At 38.1% G+C, this 20572-nt stretch overlaps 1 protein-coding gene across 6 annotated transcripts in view; it reads left to right on the top strand.

The window, feature by feature from the left end:
- The first annotated feature begins 10703 nt into the window (after positions 1-10703).
- Positions 10704-20572, top strand: part of LOC126279054 (RING finger protein 44-like) — a 102873-nt gene continuing 93004 nt past the window's right edge. For 2 of the 6 annotated variants that reach the window (XM_049979479.1, XM_049979475.1), the window contains exon 1: positions 16381-16566. The gene's annotated coding sequence lies outside the window, so the exon portion shown is untranslated. Of the gene's footprint in view, positions 16353-16380; positions 16586-20572 lie in introns of those variants that run through there. The other 4 variants (XM_049979478.1, XM_049979473.1, XM_049979471.1 and 1 more) reach the window with 3 other exon arrangements.

The following is a 20572-nucleotide window of genomic DNA, read 5'->3' as shown; positions in this document are numbered from 1 at the left end:
CCACTGTCTGGCCACAGAGGAGCTTTCTCCTTGTGACTCAGTACCACACAGGACTGGAGCAACTGAATCATATTCTCCTCAGGGTTTTCGATTTCCTCTCATCGTGCCCTGAAATGAGGAAAGTCCTACTCTCTATCCTTCCCACCCCTCCCCACAGTGGTATTCTGCCACCCACCGAACCTTCGTAGTATCCTCATCCATTCCTACACAACTTCTGTGCCCAACCCCTTGCCTCATGGTTCATATCCCTGTAATAGATGTAGATGAAAGACCTGTCCCTTGCATCTTCCCGCCACGACCTACTGCAGTCCGGTCACAAGCATCACCTATACCATCAAAGGCACAGCTACCAGTGAAACCAGTCATGTGAACTACAAGCTAAGCTACAACCACTGCTGCGTTCTACATGGGCGTGACAACTAACAAGCTGTCTGTCCTTATGAATGGCTACCGACAAACTGTGGTCAAGAAACAGCTGGACCACCCCATTGCTGAGCACTCCACCCAACACAATGGTCTTCATTTCAATGACTGCTTCACAGCATGTGCCATCTGCATCCTTCCCACCAAACCAGCTTTTCTGAATTGCATAGGTGGGACGTCTCCCTACAATATATCCCAAGTTCCCATAATCCTCCTGGCTTCAACCTTCATTAGTCTTTCTCCTACCCTCTAGCCCCTACCATGTTCCTATTCCAGCACTATGCAGTTCTCTATTCCACCTACACATCCACAATCTTTCTACCTTCCTTCTTTTCCATTACCTCCCCCCCCCCCCCCCCCTCCGTCCAACCTTCCAACTGCATCTAGCTCCTCTCCATCTCTTCCCTGTATGCTCCCACAGACAGCACTTTACTGTCCCCCATCCTACCCTGCTATATTTCTCCTTCTGCCCCCCCCCCCCCTCTCCCTTTCCAGCCTCTTCATTATCCCCACTACTCAGTTGCTTCTCCCATCATGCACAGCTGCTTGCAGTGTGGCCTCAGCAGCCAGAGACTGCGGTCATGTCTGTGTGAGTTGTGTACGAGTGAGTATGTGTGTGTATGTTCTACCTTCAACGAAGGCCTTGTTGGCTGAAAGCTCATTTTCTGACAGTCTTTCTGTTGTGGTTATCTGAGACTCAGCATCTCCACCATATGGTGAGTAGCAACTATCCTTTTCGCAATATGGTAAAAAATAAAGTGTATTGGCCCTTGCTGTATGCTGATGACCTGTTGGCTGCAGTAGATAAGAATGACTTTCAACGAAAAGTCTAAGTGTGGAAAAACCACTGTGAACAATAAGGATTACATCTCAATATAAAGGAGACTGAATATCTGTCAATAAATGCAGATAACACAGACACCATTGAGATCAGCAATATAGATCTGCCAAAGTCAAATATCGTCAAGTTTCTTTGCTCAAAAATTGTTATCAAGGGCTTACTCCTTTATCAATATGTGGCTTAACTGGCAGGCAATGACTGGTGTACTCTGTGATAAGATCCCTGTCTGACTTAAGTCAAAAATATACCACTCTGCACAGTTGCCTTGTACAGCATATAATATTGACCCAAAACAAAAGGACAGCTATGGCTTGAAATAATGAAAACAAAAATGGTTCTGTGGGCATCTGGTTTGACAGTTCACTATCATATGACAAATGATGAATTTCAAAGGTCGTGTGGAATGGTACCTATAGTTAAGGAGATGAGGGAAAGTCGTCCAAGAAGATATTGACACACACTTAAGACAGACCAATAATCCATAGAAAAATGCAGGAAGACTGAGGTAACACTGGTTACACACCCTCCAAATGGACCTCAGGACAGCAGGCCCCCACCCTGACCTGGCACAGGATCAGGCCAAGTGGAGGCAGAGTGCCAAAATGGGAGACTCTCATAAAATACACTGCAGGATGAACACTGAGGAGGAGGGAGAAGAAGAATTGTCACACTGTTTGCTGTTGCTGATGATTCATTGCCAGGTTGCACACTTGTCCATTACAATAGGTATTTGTTCAGGGAAAATAACACCTAATAGGTTACTGATAAAATACTCTGAAAATGAGAATTAATAGTGGTAGTTGTACTACCTAATATAATTTAGTTTTCAGGCTTAAGTACTTTGTGTAATGAAATTTTTCTTACGAGAGAAAATTAAAAATTATTCTTGAAAGACAACATTTTTTTCAGAGAAAATTAAAATCATTTCAGAAGTGTTATCTTTACATTACTTGTAAAAGCATTTAACTTGATCTCAAGTGTCTATTACTGAATATTTTATGACACACCAAATGTTTACTGTCACAGAAATAAAGGTTAAAATCAAACAATGGAAAATCCAGGATGGAATGTAACAATACCAGAGAAGGAAAGTTGCTACTCACCATATAGCGGAGATGCTGAGTCGTGATAGGCACAACAAAAGCCCCACTCTCCAAAACTACCTTCCACCACCACACAGAACTCAGAACCTTAACAGACCCGCAACACAGCTATGAACCTTTCCTCCAGAAGACTTAGTCCCTCAGAAATATCAGTCCTTTCCCAAGGCCTCACCTTATGCCCCACTCCCGAATTCAACCATGCAGGAATAGTTAAAGACCTTCTCCCTGTCCCTATAGTGGAAAAACTTTTTTGCCACCAATCCGACCAATGAGACTCAACCAAAGACCAATATTGAACCTTGCCTAACTCAGTTCACTCGTCCATCCAACCGTGACCCACCCCCACTGCCTCCAAACCACCCCCTGTTAACTTTCCAGAATTTCTTAACCTCGAACCTTGCCTCACCATCATTCACCAATTCCCTCAACATGCAAACTAACCTTACATCCACAGAAAGAACTGCAGTCCACCATCTAAAAACTGATCCTGCAGACAAAGGCTCCACCACCGTTGTTTTGAACCACAAGGATTACGTGGCAGAAGGTCTCCGTCAGCTGTCAGATACTTCCACCTACAAACCATGCCACAGTGATCCCATTCCAGTAATCCAGCAGGATCTCCAGTCACTGCTCAAATCCTTAGGCCCATCCCAGAACCTCTCCCCAGATAAATTATCGCCCATGCCTTATGTTTCCAGTCTCCCACCACCTCCCAAAGTCCCACAGTCCGGCCACAGAGGAACATTCCCCTCATACTTCAGTACCATCCAGGACGAGCAACTGAATTACATTCTCCACCAGGGTTTTGATTACCTCTCATCGTGCCCTGAAATATGTCCTGCCCACTATCCTTCCCACCCCTCCTACCGTGGTATTCTGCCGTCCACCGAACCTACACAATATACTCATCCATCCTCACACAACCCCTGCTCCCAATCCCTTACCTCATGGCTCATACCCCTGTAATAGACCTAGATGCAAGACCTGTCCCATACAACCTCCTACCACCACCACCTACTCCAGTCCGGTCAATAACATCACCTATCCCATCAAATGCAGGGCTACCTGTGAAACCAGTCATGTGATCAAACTCAGCTGCAGTCACTGTGCTGCATTCTATGTAGGCATGCCAACAGACAAGCTGTCTGTCCGCATGAACGGCCACCAACAAACTATGGCCAAAAAACAAGTGGACCACCCTGTTGCTGAACACGCTGCCAAACATGATATCCCTCACCTCAATGACTGCTTCACAGCCTGTGCCATATGGATCCTTCCCATCAACACCATCTTTTCAGAATTGCGGCGCAGGTGGGAAGTTTCCTGCAATACATCCTATGTTCCTGTAACCCTCCTGGCCTCAACCTTCGTTAGTCGCTGTCGTCACCCATCCAGCCCCCTCCCTGTTCCCATTCCAGCACTACACAGCCATCATTTCACCGCCACACCCAGTCTTTTAATCTGTTTTTATTTCTCTCCTTTCCATTACTTACCCCCTCCGCACCTTCTCTCCTGCTTTCCTTCTCTGGTACAGAAATAGAGGTTAGGTTAGTCCACACCCACTACACAATCGAGGTAAGGTGTAATAACTTGTTAGTTAGATTATATTCGACTCATAGTTTTGTGAATACTGGTAATTGCACAAATTTACTGTTATTTGCATAATACACTAAAAACACTTAGCCATGTTGTACAGGGTTGTTGCTCTGTAACATGTATCATCTCCTACATACAGACATGCTAATACTGCTATGGCCGATAAACTTACTAAAATTAAACTTCTGTAACTACGACACTGTAAACAACAACTACTAAATTTGTCTGAGCTAAATGCAGCATCATCTACAAACAGCAAATCACGAATCCAGTCGCATAACTGAGATATTCCATAAGCACACAATTTGATTACAAGCCACTTGTGAGGTATGTTGTCAATAGTTTCTGGAAAAATAGAAATACGGAATCAATTTGAAATCCTGGCAGTTGAAATGCGCTCAGACTTAAAGAAGAATGTAAGCTTTGAAAAACTGATAGAAGACGATCTTGGGGAAGATCAGTTTGGGTTCCAGATAAATGCAGAAACACACAAGGTAATGCTGACCCCATGAGTTACCTAGAAGATAGACTGAAGAAAGACGAACCTACATTTATAGAATTTGTTGACTTGGAGAAGGCTTTTGACAATGTTGATTGGAATACACTCTTTGAAATTCTGGATGTAGCAGTCGTAAAACATAGGATACAGAAAGTTATTTACAATGTGAACAGAAACCAGACTACAGCTATAAGAGTTGATGGCCCTGAGGAGGAAGCAGTGATTGAGAAAGGAGTGAGGCCAGGTTGTAGCCTTTATTTCTATACTTTGAACAAGCAATGCAGTAAACCACAGAAAAACATAGGTAAGGAATTCGGGTTCAGGGAGAAGAAAGAAAGACTTTGAGGTTAGCCAATGACATTGCAATGTCATCAGAGATGGCTAAGGACTTGGAAGAGCAGCTAAATGGAGTGTACAGTGTCTTGAACAGATGTTACAAGGTAAACATCAACAAAAATAAATGAAGGGTAATGCAATGCAGCCGAATTTAATGAGGCAGTGCTGAGTGAATTATGTTAGGAAATGACTCACTTACGTAGTAGATTAGTTCCGTTATTTGGGAGGCAAAATAACTGGCGACAGCCAAAGTAGATATAAAATGCAGTCTGGTGACAACAAGAAAAATGTTTCTGAAAAAGAGTTATTAACACTGAATATAAATTTAAATGTTAGGAAGTCTTTTCTCTTGGGATGCAGCACTGAACGTAAGTGGATGATAAACAGTTCAGCCAAGAACAGAATAAAAGGTTTTGAAATGTAGTGCTGTGAAAGAGTACTGAAGATTAGATGGGATATCTAATGAGAAGGTATAAGCTGAGGAGAAAAGAAATTTATGGCAGAAATTGACTATAAAGAAGCGATTAGTTTTTTTGGTAACCTACTGAGGAATCACGAAATTGTCAATATGGTAATGGGCAAAGAATGGAGGAGGGGAGTAAAAATTGTTGAGGGAGACCAAAGTTTGATTGCAGGATGTAGGTTGCAGCACTCATGCAGAAATGAAGAGGCTTGCACAGAATAGATTATGATGAAAAGCTGCTTCAAATCAAACTTCTGACTAAAAGAACACAGTATCATCATTTAATGAGAGATGTTTGATACTGTTATAAGCTCAAAAAAATGGAGGAAAATACAAGCAGATTCCAAATTTACTATGGAACAAATTTTTTATGCTACATTTATGGTTCATGCTGTAGACATAGTGTTATAATACTGGCACATTCATTAGACACTGTGACACTCACTAGTCAGCTAACAGCCTTCTCCAAGCAAATGAAAACAGGTTCTTTTTCTCTTAACTTCAGAAACTCACAGGGCCTAAGTCGAAAATAATAAAATACTACAGTAACCTCATTTAGAAAGGGAGTCTGATACATTTAATACATCTCAAATGGCCATGTGGTGCAGAAAAAACTTTTAAATGTTCAGCATGTAGACACACACACACACACACACACACACACACACACACACACACACACACACACACACACACACACGAATTGAAGGTTCTTTCACTCAAAAGAAAACAGTCACACTTTTTCAATAGAAGGGTAGTTTGATCTCCTCAGCTGAACAGGAGTCATTTGCAACAGCCTACCTGATGGTTATTTATATCTGTACTTCTCATAAACTTCCTGTAGAGTAAAATTCCTTTACTTCATGTCTATGGTCACAATTTATTTTGTCATCCGGAATATAATGACCATCATCGGATCTGTTTTATAAAAACATGTCCTAATATATTGATAAACAGATCTGATGATGGTCATTGTAGACTGAAACTGGTAGTCTGATGACAAAAAAAGTGTGACCATAGATGTGAAGTAAAGGAAATTTATTCTATATTTGGGTCACTGTTTTATTCATGACCATGTTGCAGCTTGTTCCTCTAGAGTATTCAAAATCAGTTTATACCCTGTTGCTTAAATAAAGATGTCACTATTGTCTGGAATAGTTCACAGCCTATCATTTTTCCTATTTCTTGATTTCTATCCTTTTTCCCAAAGATGAACAAATTAGAATCTGGGCAGGTATTAAATGAATAGATCTTTTTAAAGTAATTACACATATGCCAACCAAGTTCACAGCATAAGCACTGTGTGATGAAATTTGTCAACTATCTATTCCAGTCTGAGAATAGGGGTTATATTCACAGGAACTGTAAACTGTGTGTGTTTGACAAAGCCCTTGTTGGCCAGAAGCTTATTTTGTGATAGTCCTTTTGCTGTGCCCACATACGACTCAGCATCTCACTATATGGTGAGTAGTAACTATATTTTTCATAATACTGTTACATTCCATCCTGGATTTTCCATTGTTTGGTCTGCTCTATTGTGTTTCTTTTAAATTATAGCATATAAGAACGTCCAAAATGTGGTTACAAATATGTAACCAATGTACGCAACTCCTTTATGGAGTTTTGTTCATCTGTAGTATGATCAGTGAGAAAGAAGATAAGTAATTAGAAGGAAGTAAAGGAGTAGAATATGCAGAGTCAAGGTTTAAGCAAATGAAACTATCTGGCAACTGAAACTATGATGCAAATATATTAAATTCGAAATGAAATATTTACAAGCACAGAAATAAAAACTAAATGCTCTTTAGAAATTGAAACAATTTTGTACTGGTAATGGATAAGAACAGAAATATACTTATCCAGAGTTTATCATCACACTGAAGAACATATCATGGTTTACTAACAGAAATTTGTACAAAATATACATGTTATAAAGTAAATGAAGCAGGTGAGAAGGACTACAAATGTCTCAAAAATTAGATCTATAGGAAGTACAAAATGGCTAAGCAGGAATGGCTATAAGACAAATCTAAGGATATAGAAGCAAATATAACTAGGAGTTAGATACATGCCACCTACAGGAAAATTATAGAGACCTTTGGAAAAAAAAAGAACCACCTATATGAATATCAAGAGCTCAGATGGAAAACCAGTTCTAAACAAAGAAGGGACAACTTATCTTAGGAGATAGATTAAGGAAAGGCAAACCTATGTTTCTAGAATTTGTAGACTTAGAGAACGGGAATACTCTCTTTCAAATTCTGAAGGTGGCAGGGGTAAAATGCAGGGAGCAAAAGGCTATTTACAGTTTGTACAGAAACCAGATGGCAGTTGTAAGAGTCAAGGGGCACGAAAGGGAAGCAGTGGTTGTGAAGGGAGTGAGACCAGGTTGTAGCCTATCCCAAATGTTGTTCAATCTGTATATTGAACAAACAGTAAAGGAAACTTTTTTTTTTTTTTTTTTAATTTGTGGTAAGTTCTTACAGGACCAAGCTGCTGAGGTCTTCGGTCCCTATGTTACACACTACTTAATCTGACTTACCCTAAGGACAATACACACACCCATGCCCAAGGGAGGACTCGAACCTTCGATGGGGGTGGGGGGTGGGGGGGGGGGGAGGGGGCGGAGCAGAGCGAAATGTGGCAAGGTGCCTCAAACCGCACGGCTACCCCGCATGGCAAAGGAAACAAAAGAAAAATTTGGAGAAGGAATTAAAATTCAAGGCAAAGAAATAAACATCTTGATGTTTGCTGATGACATTGTAATTCTGCCAGAAACAGCAAAGGACTTGGAAGAGCAGTTGAATGGAATGGACAGTGTCTTGAAAGGAGGATATAAGATGAACATCAACAAAAGCAAAACGATTATATTGTAATGTAGTCAAATTAAATTAGGTGATGCTGAGGGAATTATACTAGGAAATTGGACACTTGAAATAGGAAATGAGTTTTGCTTTTTTGGGCGTCAAATTAACTGATGATGATCGAAGTAGAGAAGATATAAAACGTAGACTGGCAATGACAAGGAAATTGTTTCTGATGAAGAGAAATTGGTTAACATTGAGTATAGACTTAAGTGTCAGGAAGTCTTTTCTGAAGGAATTTGTATGGACTGGAGTCATGTATGGAAGCGCAACATGGATGATAAACAGTTGAGACAAGAAGAGAATAGAAGGTTTTGAAGTGTGGTGCTACAGAAAAATGCTGAATATTAGATGGGTAAATCACATAACTAATGAGGTGGTACTAAATAATATTGGAGAGAAGAGGAATTTGTGGCACAAATTGACTAGAAGAAGAGATTGGTTGGTAGGACACATTCTGAGGCATCAAGGTATCACCAAATATTGGAGAGAAGTGTGGAGGGTAACGATCATAGAGGAAGACCAAGAGATGAATACACTAAGCGGTTTCAGAAGGATGTAGGAAGGTGAAGAGGATTGCACACGAAAGAGTGGCATCAAACCGGTCTTTGGACTGGAGACAGTAACAATATTCAGCATGAGGGTTATTCCTAAAGTTTTACTTTCCTGCAACAGCAACCACATTTGTAATTTAAATGACTATAAAATAACTTTTTCATGAAAGCAAATACTAGTTTTGATTATGGTTGCCAACAAAATGCAGCATGGACACAACTGCTAGAAAAAAAATGTGAATGAATTAAAATATCCTAACTGTGACAAATTTAAGACAACTGTAAATCCAGTTAGCAACACCATTCAGAACACATTGCACAAAATGCCACTATACATTTCACACTGCTAGATACTGAATGTGTCATCCTGTGTACCCACCACAGTTTATATGCAGTTGTGAATGACAGCCATTCCACTGTTTACCCTGTAAACCCTTCATAGCAGCGTATTATCAATAAATGAAAATGTACTGGTAGCTACAGGAATTATATTTATTCTTAACTGTTGCATGAGGAAGAAAATCTAAAAGGCAAGTACATGATCGTAAGTACGAACTTTATAGTCAACGTGGAGGCAAGTGATACACACTTCTAGCAGTTACACATATCATGTTGACCTGCAAGTAGGAGTGCTAGCATATTTTCTCTCAGTACTATCCTGTGGCATAGTATTCTGGGGAAATGCAACTAATTAGTGAATTTAGGAGGAACTGTGCGACTCATATACTACAAATAAAAGTAATTTCCACATAGACTATGCACACATCTTTGATTCAGAATGGAGTTTTATGTTTGGTTCAAAAGTCAATAACATGCTGAAGGTAGACACCAAGAAAGGAACTGGAAATCCCCAAATATTTATTACAAAACTTTTATTACCCACTCCCCTATAATTTATCAGAATATTTGGCACTCTAATGTTCATACTAAATAGGCTTTGACTTTTCCTGTATCCCAACAGCTGATAAGTGTTCTGTTAAAAGTGCTTAAATGCTTTGCCTGAAGTATTGGATACAAACAGCAGCTGATAAAATATTAATTTTTATCATGATATACGTGTATAATTTAGAAATAATACCCACAATTTACCAGTTTGAGAATATCAACACTAGTCCTAGTTTGCTGTAAATATTCTCCACAGAAGTAGTCTGTTGCAGCTGGTATGCCTGTTGCCTCATTTCACATTCCTGAATGCTCTTTTTCATGATTGGATGTACAGCACTTCATTTGTGAATGCTACAATACTGTTCAGAAACAATAAAGTTCTTAAAACAGCAACAGGGACCTACCCTATTAACCATTTTAACAAGAAAATTAATTCATTGCATTTAGTCTGCAACACTATTTGCTCTGATTTCAACACCGCCAATGAGTGATGACACTTTAGACAATTGCTCCAGAGTTGAGTAAAGCATTACCCACAACTCTTGACATTAATAGGAAATTAAACAAGATGATCATTAAACAATATGGGTAAAAAACAAATATTGATTTCGAGAGAGAGAGAGAGAGAGAGAGAGAGAGAGAGAGAGAGAGAGAGAGAGAGAGTGTGTGTGCAGAAAGTGGCAGATTTATACAGAAAAAGAACAATATGATCTCAGGTGAAGATGCCTCCAACATCTATAAAGCACCACTAATACTAAATACAACTGGACGAAAATGTTGAAAAACATTATAATGTGGAGGAAAGTTACATTGGTAAATCAGTGTTCCGTTCCAGTAATGTGGTTGTAGATAGATGAATCTCCAACCTTTGTCTATCCACAGCTGATGCTAATTTATCAGAGTCCAGTGGCACCTCAAACTGGTAAAATATCTAGAAGTGGAAATTTACAAGGGCTTATACCTAGCAACACCAATATATTTTCCATAATACGCAGTACTGTGTGTGTGTGTGTGTGTGTGTGTGTGTGTGTGTGTGTGTGTGTGTGTGTGTGTGTGTGTGTGTGTGGGGGGGGGGGGGGGGGGGGGTTATGCCCACCCTAAAAGGAACTAAGAAAAATAATAAATAAGTAGAATAAACTGCATTATTTCGAGTTGACTTATATCAATAATATAATTTTTAATGACATAATGATGTGTAAGTAAGGTCCAGACCCTGAAAATATCTTTCAGCACACAAAAAGTATTATCAACAAACTTTCAGTAACGTGTACTATTAACAGGGAGGGAGGCCATTGGCTGTTGTTGACTTTTTACTCACAACATACTATTTAAAGATACAACAGGTGAGTGAGGTCCTGATCCTTAAAATAACATCCATTGGGGTCATTCACATCTACACCTAAAAATTAAATTTTTGCGTTAACTTTAGTGAAACATTTTAAAAATTTATGGAATCTGTTAGAATTAATTAGAAATAATAAATATTCTTTCCAAAATTTTAAAATATAAAATAAAACTAGATTACAATATTTTCAAAAGGTGGGCATAAGGTACCCGCCACCAACTTCGTGTTGCAAAAGATAAATAAATAAAAGAAATATCTATTAAGCTTGTGCAAACAGGAAATAATTTACGAAGAGGAAGTGATGTGATTATCATTTAGAGGCAGTCACTAGCGAACTAGTGAGTTAAATGTACGGCTAGAACCACTCACATTACTTGTGAACCTACTGTGATATTTTGAATTTTGGTACCCAGTTGGTGGGCAGCACTGCAACCAATTGAGGAGTGAACATTCAGAGGCAAACTGGTACCCATTAACAGAAGGTGAAGGTTTGCAGAATTTTCACATTGCTAAATCAAAATGAGCAATGCTTACTTATTTTCTTTTAATGCAAGCAATATTAACTTGTACAACATCTACTGTAAAACTTGGAATGGAATGCAGCACTATTCATTGATGGATATTTGAGTTGGTGATTTTCTCAGATAGTTGGTCACAAACATTTGCCCAACAAGGAACATATTCAGTGATTAATTCATAATTTCAGGTTGCAGATAGTTCTTAACCTTCTTCCTCTTGCAAAAGCTGACAGCTGTAAATTTTCATGAATCCACAGATTTTCCTTCTAGGTCTTTAGCACGGAGTACCCCAGCATTAAATGGAAAAAAGTACTAGAAGCTTTACCTCTGAGCAAGTGCACCCCTTTCTAAATAGTGTGCATTGAAAGACTGGAGGACAACCTACAGTCAAGTAAACATTCCTGACATAGATTCTTCACAAATTGCAATTCGTTACACCAAGAAAAGGGAGTCAAAGCTGAACGAAGCTAAGCAAGAGTTAAACAACAGATACACAGTTAAGTCTGAAGTAGAACTGCATTCACTCTTTTCCCCCTTTAATCATAAGGGCTCAAGTCCAGTTTCCACAACTTAGCAGGAGACTTATGCTCGAAAGTCTTTTCTATTTGTGCATGTTTCATTCCTGGTGTACGATGGAGAGGCAAGTTTACATCAGTTTGGATTTGTGACAGAGAGACATGGACTAAAGAGAGAGGAAAAACATATGGTTCCGGCGAACAGACTGGATTACAAAACACAATTACAACTGTAATAATAATGAAATGGTGATTGGCAGGTCACACAGCCATACAAATAGGAGGTAGATGGACTGAGGAAGTTCTTTATTCTCTCGAAATCCAGAAAACTAAAACAGAAGGTGTGTAGATGACAATTACAAAACACGCAAGAGCAACAAAGATATGTGTATCTGGAAACTAACAGTCAGCAGGTGGTCTTTATACAGCAGGGATTGTAAATGATATGAAATAATATGCTGGCTAGTGATTCCACTTTCCAGCATTTACACTAACACTTAAGAATCTCCCAATTTTAATATTTCAGTAATATAACTACTACAGTTAGAAGCATCCTGTCAAAAATTAGTATGTGTTATCTTTCTATCGACTGTCCAGAAATAGCACTCATTCCAGAGTAACTTTGCTGCAATTCATGTGCAATAAAATACACTTGCAGCCCCCCACACAAATGAGTAGTACATACAATGATATTAATGTTGAAGTTTCCTAACTGTCAAACTTTTTAAGGCATATCCTAAAGTGATCCTAAATAAAATACAGTTGCCTCCTCTACGCATTGTACTGCATAAAAAAGGGGGCTCACCCAGATGCTCTCCAAGCAGTTTAATACTGCCAAATACCATCACCATTGTATCAATATGAAGTGTAAAAACACTTAACAATTTTGCTTTTTTGTGATTGATTTGGGGTGGCCCTTAAAAGGGCCGGGAATGAAAGGGTCAGGATAATGGAACGGTAGGATACAGGGGATCAAAGAAAGGTCTTTGACTACTAAACGAACAAAGATTTTACAAAGTAGTCTAAACATACTCAAAAATCCGAAAACCTATGAAAAGGAATTCAATTTAAGTAACATACACAAAGTTTTGCTAGCATACATCATGTTCCAGCTCCTATCTTAAGCTGAAGAGGATGAAGCAGGCTTTCAATGAAAATTCAGAAAACAGCTACACATTACAGTTAGCAACTTATCACAGGCAGAATGAGATGAATCAGTAAACAAAAATTTGCAAAAAAATTATGGTATGTACACATACTTCCTAAACATTCAAAGGCTATAATTAATTTGACAGATTTATAGTGTAGCTGCTGAGGATAAACCTCTTAAGATTCTAAGAGCTGGCTCAAAAACAAAAATGAACAGGTACTAATAACGGAAATAAAATCTAAAAATCTTGTCTGATTTCCTACCCTCATTTTAGTCCATTACAATGAGGAAATATTGACATACACAAAAATTTCTCCTTTTTATGAGGGGAGGAAAACAGACCCCAATACTGAGATCTTAACTGTACACAAAATAATATAAAAATGAAAAGAAAAATATTCATCTTAAGAAACACACAATATCAAAGATTTACACAATAGGCCTACAATATTGCACGATGCAACTCATTTTTGGTGGAAGACAAAAGATCTACAATAATTCACCGGCTTGTTTGTCCATCTAGTGATCAACATATTATTACCATGATCATGTTGACCTTGGATAATGGTATGACAATGCCGGACCTTATACTGAAAGACATAATACATTTTATTTGTACTCGGCTGCCTGTAAAGACAACAGTTCCAGATTAAAACCTGAAGTTAGTGTTTCAATTGGTCCATAAGTCTTCTGAAAGCTGACTTATAAACTTCCACTGTATTTTATGTAGTCTCTATAATCTCACATCACTGATATAGCTTACCCAGGAAGCAAAAATTTGGAATGTTTCAACATTCATTCACTTTCATACAAATATGCTCTCATCACAGATGCTATGGATCACACTTCAGCATTACTTCCATATGCACAATCAGGCACATATTACCGGCACAAACACTCGTCCTGTCAATTGAACAGTTTGTTTACCAACTGTTTGCAGTTCGAATATGATCTATTTATGACTGTATTATATCTTTATGTATTAATAAATTTCATTAACATTACAATTTCATACCAAATTATTACTGAGATTTTCGTAGGCAGTTGACAAAGCATTTGTACCTTATTATCACATGGAAGGAACTGTAAAACCTGAGTATCTCTACAACAATTGACTTGAGAACCCAGGGACTCAATTGCACCAAGCCCCATGGTTTTCTTATACGTTCAATACAATTCAAGTTTACAGGCAACTTTCCAATCACAGACAATTTAAAAAATAGATGTGATCTACACGATATTAATATTTAACATGATTAAAACAATGACCTATGACTAGATTTATACAAATTTGTCTTCAGTCTCCTCAGGTCATTTGGACTTAACATGAAACACTAACTTAAAAATTTACAGTATGTGCTAAAAAGAAGTCATAGCTCTTGGAAACCTTATTTGTTTTACAAAACCTTCCGAAGCAAACCAGATCCTGGAGTCTGCAGCTTGCTTATACCTTTACCTTTTGATACCTTTACCTTTTAGTTTTTACAAATGCTAGCTGTATGAAATTGAAATGCACTTATGAATAATATGGATATGAATCAAAGTACTGTACTTAAACCTATGCTTATAGACTATTGAAACCTGGCAACATATGTCCAAAGAAAACTATGCAATTTTTTATTAATTTTGTGGTCAAATACTCTGTACTCGGAATTTTGTATGTACAATGCCACTAGACTTTAAAGAAATTATAAACAGGTTTATAAATGTTTCAATGCCTAAACTAATAAATGTAATATATTTTCTTAAGTCTAATTTGCAATCCTTGTGAAGTTATTGCTGCAGTAAACTACAAAGATCACATTTGCTTTAAAAATAGATGTGAGCAAAACAATGATTTTATTTCACAATTCCAAAATACTAATTTTCCATCAATACAGCCAAACAAAGGCTTGCACAGAAGCATAACAAGAAAATAATTTCATGCAGCAATCTATTCACATTGTCCTGCTCACACTATGTGCATTAAATTAAAGCCATCCCACCTGTAAGCTACAGAACGTACATTCAACCAATGTATGTGACTTATGAGGATCAGATGTCACAACTAACAGTCTTCATGCCGAAACATTTAATAATATTTTCAACTGGTTGGTAACTTCTCTGCATCTATCTATTCTCTCCGATGCAACAGCAGACAATGGGGCGCCCGACATCATGTAGGCACAAGTTGTCCAATGTGTTGGTGGCTTGGGAAGAGCGGCTGGTGAAGGTGGTTCGCTGAATTTAGCACCAGCGTAAAAATCGCCGTGAGTTGGTGAGGATCTTGGGCTCGCCTCCTTGGACGGATCGCTGGACGCGTTCAGTTTCGGTGAACCCTGCCTCGAACCTGGCGGATGAAATGCTGGTCTGTCTGTAGCTGTCGTTTTATCGCGACTGCAGGCAATTTCCTGACATTCCAGCCTTCGAACTCTCCCCCTTGGTGGTGTAACGAAGCTGTGCAAATATGACGCACTTTTCCATATCTTTTGTCTGGAATGTGATTTCTGGCGATTACTTGTGCTGTGTGAGAAAGGACTTCCATATCTCTCCAACTTTTTTTCGACCATTTTCAGTATTTAGTCTTTTTACAGTTCAAAGTAACACTTTCTTTTAAACACAGCTGTTCACTTGGTGTCCCTTAAACACTCTTTTTTTTAGAAGCTGTGCAGATTTGCGCGAATTATTTATCACACGTTCTGTAAAGATGACCCGTAATTTTGATAAGTCTCACAGCACAAGAGTTCACTTACTGTTCAATTCATCTCAAATTTTCTCAACAACTGTCCAACGAATTTCATAAACATAAACAAAATGGCGCTTGCTCTCAATTTCAAACTACTTGCAACGCAGCTTATTGCAGCACAATATTACTCCTGAAACTTTTATCAGTCTCTACAATACCTCTGAATATTGCTGAACAAAAACCACAGAAAATAAAACGGAGAACAACAGCAAGAGTCCACAGCTGAACATCAACTGATCTCCATCACTTCCTACGACCTTCTCACCTCGCCATGTAACTGCGTCACAAGCCTCAGAACACACAAAAGCCAAGGAAACTCGCTGACGTAGATGCACGATTAAAAAAGTAATAAAAAAAGGGAACCGTGTCACGTGACAGAGTTTCTCCAATGGCTGTGCAGTTTCATCTGTGTATTCTATAAGATTGTGTGTTTTGTTGGAAAGCCAGACTGTTGTTTTATCACATTGAGTTTAACCTAAATATCCTCAAGGAGCAGAAATCACATACGTTTCTGTCTGATGTTCTCATTATTATAGTAAGTATCCATCACAGTTGCGAAAACTACTAGTATCGGTGCTTTGTCCTGATTGGTCAAATATAACAGTGGGCGTGGTTATTGTATTTTGGAGTGTGAGGAGAAGTGCTTGGTGATGGTAATGAGGCAAGAGCTTGGTTTGTGAAGTGTTGGGGGGAGGAAGGGAAGTATGGTATTGCAGTAACGCAGTCAAGCTACAAGCTGAGGCGGAATCGTAAGTAACTCAAGTTTACGTAAGTAATTTTTTTGGGAAACAAACACCTCCATCGTGCGGAAGTAGAACAAGACGAAATTGTTTAAAGTTAAATTGTTGGACAGGAAAGGAAGTTTCTAATATTATGAATTAAATAGGTAGCTCAACAAGCTGAAGAATTTACGTGTTCAGAGGTTATATGCGATAGTCTTGCTGAAGAGTAACTTAACGATTTTATTATCGGCGTTTGTTTGTGGATAATAATACTTCCCACGTTGCACTGTGCGAGTTTTTAGTCGACTTGTCTACAAAGAGTGGTATCATACTGTGCAGTCACTGCTTTATCCGAAATTCCAATCGTCAGATGAGTTTCTAAATTCCGTCTGCGTGGATTTAGACTACTGATTTTAACCCTTCATTTGTTTAATGCTGTTCTTTCTTGGGAAAGAAATGTTGCAATCTAAAATCTTGTCAGAAGTGAATTTTATGGGATGCATATGAATCTCGTTGATGATGTACACTTACATTACTTTCTAGTAGCTCCATTAACACAAAAGCCATGCATTGTCGGGTCTTTTGAACGCTCATATCGTTCTTCAGTCAGCAGCCCTTATAACTCGAGTGTCCGACAGTAGTTGTAATGGGAAAGATTATCGGAAACAGTACCAGTTTCTTCCTTCAGTGTTGGTTTGGAGCCATACAAGACTGATCATTTGGGTGAAGGTAAATGGAAAGTTCTTTTTATGATTACTGTTCTTACTGATAGTATGGAACGTCTTGTTAGGCAGGGCAACAGGCCACAGACCAGGTAACATTACTATTAAATTAAATGGAAGGGCTATAAATGATCAATCGCAGGTAGCAGATCATATCACAAATGTATTTGTAAATATAGGACCATACAATTGAAGAGGAAAAATCCTAGAAGTATGTTGAAAAAGCAATTCTCATAAAATCCAAAATTTTCGAGATTATGATGTATTAGAGAATAATATCACAATTGAGCAACAATAATATCCTCTCCAAATTGCAGTATGGGTTCCAGCCAGTTGGTGTTTTCTGCAACCTACCCAAGTTATTTGACTGCCGAAATCACAGTATCCTCCTAGAGAAACTGAAGATTTATTCTATTGCCAACCGAAGGATGTTACATATTGAATAATGCAAGACCATGTATGTAGTAATTCAATCAATGTAACGTGGGGAGAAATCACATGTGCGGTTCCACAAAGCTCAACCTTGTGTCCTCATTTGTACCTAATATATGTAAACTGTCATCTGTCTAACATACAATAAGCTGAAGTAGTTCTTTTGTGCATAACACTAATATTCTAATAAATCCAAAGATACATACTGGAACAGAAGACCTGGTAAACTATGATCTTAATAGTATCATTGACTTCTTCTGTGTGTGGCATAACTTGCAGTTTTAAAAAGACACAACATATTCAGCTTTCTATATCTGGAAGTGGTATACCAATGATAAGAGTAACACACAGTCAGTAAATCGTCAAAGTGCTGAATACCCATATTGGTGAGAAGTCACCCTAATACAATAGTATTTTCGAACCCCTAAAAGAACTTAGTTCATTCATATTTGCACTTAGAAGCACTGCAGATCGTGGGGAAAAACAAACCAGTAGGCTGATTTATTTTTCACATTTTCATTCATTAATATTCTAAGGAATAATGTTATGGAGTAACTCATCTTTAAGAAAGAAAGAAAGTCAGTCTTCTTTGGTCAAAAACATGCTGTAAGAAAAATAAGTGGTACTTTCCCACGATCATCATATATAAATCGGTTGAAGGAGTTGGGCATTTTGACCACTGGTTCACACAGTATGTATTACTTTGTGAAGTTTGTTGTAAATAATCCATTGCAGCTCAAAAAGAAGAGTGATGTGCATAAGTACAAAACCAGAAGAGAACACGGCATCCAGTAAGGTTGTCTTCAACATAAAAAGGGTGCATAATGCTGCAACCAAAATTTTTGATCTTTTGCACAATGACATAAAACATCTGAGAAAGAACACAGTAAAGTTGAATGCAAACCAAAATTTTTTTCCATGGAAACTTCTGCCATTCCATAGAAGAATTTATTTTACTGTAATGTGTCATTGTGGTGGGTAGGAATCTGTATATTTTAAAAAGCCAGCATGGAGATATATTTACTAATTAATTTGTAGTTATTTTAAAGTAACATTATTCATTCTGCAACATTAAGATTTATTGTGCAGATGATCCATAGAACATGAGAATAACTAACCATATATTATGTAAATAAAATAGAAAGAAACTTCCACATGGGAAAAATATATTAAAAACAAAGATTCCAAGACTTACCAAGCGGGAAGCGCCGGTAGACAGGCACAATAAAATAACACACACGCACAAAATTTCTAGCTTTCGTAACCAACGGTTGCTTCTTCAGGAAAGAGGGAAGGAGAGGGAAAGACAAAAGGATGTGGGTTTTGACTATGCTCTTATACCTGTTTTCAATCACTCGTGTGTGTTTTTCAACATTAAGCATAAAAATATGTTTGACAGTTAATGTCAGTTACTAAATTCTTTTCTGATTAATTTCACTTTTGTGTGACATAAATGAAGAATTTTTAAATGAAAATGGTGGGAAGGGGATTCATGTTAGGGGATAAGAGGTGAACAGGGAAATAAGTATTCGCTCAAAGAAGACACCGTGGTACTGAACATAGAGTATTACATTAGTATTTTTCACTATAGTAATTGCCACAGCTAAAGAATTCCCTGTCAATGCAATGCTGCACTAAACCTGACCCAATCAGATGCATCAAATTTGATGCGTTCAGTGATGTAGCTAAGACATAGAAAACTACAAATTTGCAGAGGTAAGTTAAGGACAATTGTGAAGAAAATTGCGAGTCTGCATAGTTTGGTATTTGTGTGAAATTTGCATGTCTGACTAAACATAAATGATTATAATTCTGGTTCTAATGCAAATGCAGCAATGAAACATGTATCATTAAAAAGCCAATGAGTGTTTCATGTTTATTTGCTACCATCTGCATTTTGTAGTTTGATAGTGCAGACAAAATAAATTCTTGAGCATGATGTTCTTGGTGTGTCATCTTAATATTTATCACATTTATAGTTGCAGATTAGTGCAATACAAATTATTTCAGAAATATTGAAGGTGGGTGTTCTGAGATATTAAAGGTCAACAGACCAGGCATGTGAGAATTCTTAGAAACCTCCTGTGTTGCATACCATTTTCAGTGATAAGTTTCATTGCTGTGTCTTGATTAGAAACAATGCACAAAATTTAGTGGTGGTGGTGGTGAATACCGACATGAATTTGTTACAGAAAAGGCAAAATACCGCTGCGTGTGTCTTCAAACTTTGTCTATCATGTGTCAAATTCTTCTCACAGTATCATAACTCCCGTCTCATCTTCATCTGTCCTCTTCCATTTGTATAGTGTTGCCTTGAAGTCCATCTCGTACATTGACCTGATGAAATGTTACTTATGTGTCTGCTGCTAATGCAAAAATTAAATGCATAGATATAGTGACAAGGAAAACTGACAAGAATGGAATAATTGGCAGAAGCCGACCTTATGGAAGATCAGTTTGATTCCGGAGAAATGTAGGAACAGGCGAGACAGTACTTATCCTATACTTGTAGTATAAGATAGGTTAAGGAGAGGCAAGCTACTGTTTATAGCATTTGTAGACGTAGAGAAAACTTTTGACAGTGTTGACTAGAATGCCATTTCAAATTCTGAAGGTCGCAGGGGTAAAATGCAGGGAGTGAAAGCCTACTTATAACATGAACAAAAACCAGATGGCAGTTAGGAGTCGAGAGGCGTGAAAGGGGAGCAGTGGTTGAGAAGGGAGTGAGACAGGGTTGTAGCCTGTTGCTGATATTATTCACTCTGCACATTGAACAAGCAGTAAAGGAAATTGCAGAAAAAATTAATGTCCAGAGGAAGTAAAAACTGAGGTTTGCCGATGGCAATGTAATTCTATAAGACGGCAAAGGACATGGAAGA

This window comes from Schistocerca gregaria, chromosome 6, assembly GCF_023897955.1.
Source record: "Schistocerca gregaria isolate iqSchGreg1 chromosome 6, iqSchGreg1.2, whole genome shotgun sequence".
In the NCBI taxonomy this organism is placed as follows: Eukaryota; Metazoa; Arthropoda; class Insecta; order Orthoptera; family Acrididae; genus Schistocerca; species Schistocerca gregaria.
This window is presented reverse-complemented; position numbering and strand designations above follow the sequence as displayed.